Below are 2,074 nucleotides of genomic sequence, written 5' to 3'. Positions count from 1 at the left end.
TTGATTCAGATGATTAGGTTCATAGCTCGTTTAGAGACCCTTTTAATGATATGCTAATTTTGTGAGATAGGAATTTTGGGTTTTCATGAGCTGTATGCCAAAATCATCTGTATTAAGACAATAAAAGACCTGAAATATTTCAGTTAGTGTGCAATGAATCTAAAATATATGAATGTTAAATTTTCATCATGACATTATGGAAAATAATGAACTTTATCACAATATGCTAATATTTTGAGAAGGACCTGTATGTTTGTTTAAAGTCCTGATTTTCATACACAGGATGAATGTATGTAATGATTGCCTGGATCTGTTAAAACAGAACCGTTTTAGTCAAGGTTTTAAAGATAAACAATAAATGTATTTTCTAAGGTGATAAACAGTAAAGAGGTATTTTAGTTTGAAAGAAGGTGTTATAGTTCTGGCAAACACACCCGATATGACCTTTCACACTCAATAACCACGTTTGCAGGTCCGTCCTGTTAAATTTGCCAAAACAACCTCTATCTTCAAGCCGATGGTCTTCAACTTATGTTTTATGATCCTGAAATGTTATGTTCAAAGAGTTTTGTCTTGTCTGACTCACTGTTGTCACCATCTTTTTCTGGTCTATCTCTGATGTTCTGGCTCAGTTCACTGGATGACTTCCAGTTTCTTTTTTACTTTTCTCCACAACTATTTCACCTTAAATTACTGTTGAGTATCAGAACTTCAAATGAAGCCATGAAAACCATAAATTAGGTTAAAAAAAAACTTTTTAATTTTATACAATTAACTAAACTAAATAAACATAATCCAAAGAAAACATTTTTAGTTTTCATTTTTTGGACCTCTTTGGGTTTTGTTGCCCGCAGACAACATTGTGCCAAGTTGGTGTGTATGCGAATTTTCTAAACATAATATACTTCATGAAAGTGTTAAATATTCAGCATGTTAAAACACATTTAAATGTGAAAGCAGATTTAATGGAGCGTTTTAAAAGGATTCTTTTTTTGAATGTTGCCAGTAGGCAACACTGTACCACTGTGGAACAACCTGCTGAAATGAATGTTTCAGAGAATCATTCATTTTGTTTTGAGCTTTCAACCTTTACTATGTTCGGTCTCATTACTTAGAATTTCTGCACGTTTCCTTTCATTCACAGAATGAATTCAGCCTCATCCTCCAGGAAGAAGAGGGTAGAAATCCCACCACCCATTCTTTCTTCCTCTCATCCTCACTTTCTCCAAGAGATGTTGCAGCTCGTCTTCGTCACTAACACCTAACTCTTCCCAACTGCACGTTTGATTTCTAGCCTCTTCTTCTAAAGGGGTTCCAAATATGAATTTATCTTGTAAAATGGAGGAATATGTGGAAATTATAAGCAAACAGGAGAGGCAACATTTCAAATTTACATTCATTAAATTGTAAAGATAAAATAACAATGGATGTTATACCTTTGAAAATTGTCTATTCCTACATACAAAGTAGAGATTGATGAAACAATAATGGTACATTGTTTCCTCAGGGCAACAGCTATATTTTAACAAGTTTTCATCATTTAATTTGCAATTAATTGCAGTAAAATATGAAATATTTAGGTTTACTCACATATGAGTTAGAATTGTTCAGATGGAAACAGGCATGGGTATGTTTTCATACACTTTGTGAAGCAAAATGGTCTTTCCTTTAAAAATAAAAGTTTAGTAAATAAAGAGTTTGGATTCCTAAAAGTGACAAATTATGGCAGTAGTATTTGTTCCTTATGGGCTTCCTTTATATTTTTAAAACATTGCATCAACAAAGGGATACACTGGACTTGAAAACAGTCATGTTGTCTGAGGTCAACATCGTACCATTTAAAGTTAATTTGATGGATAACTAAATCTACAGGTTCTTGCTTCTTTCCACATGTGACAAAAATGATCAATAGAAAATATGAAGAATTCATCCCTTAGACTGAATTTGACACATATTAGAAATCAGACTTATTTATGAATATAAAAAAAACAGATTAACTTGGATCTTCACTGCTGCAGTGTGTTTTTGAATTTAGAAGATCACAAGCCATATTGCATGCACAACTGGAAATGTA

This window comes from Girardinichthys multiradiatus, chromosome 19 (assembly GCF_021462225.1).
Source record: "Girardinichthys multiradiatus isolate DD_20200921_A chromosome 19, DD_fGirMul_XY1, whole genome shotgun sequence".
Taxonomy (NCBI): domain Eukaryota; kingdom Metazoa; phylum Chordata; class Actinopteri; order Cyprinodontiformes; family Goodeidae; genus Girardinichthys; species Girardinichthys multiradiatus.
The sequence above is the reverse complement of the archived record's forward strand: the minus strand, read 5'-3'. Positions refer to the sequence as shown.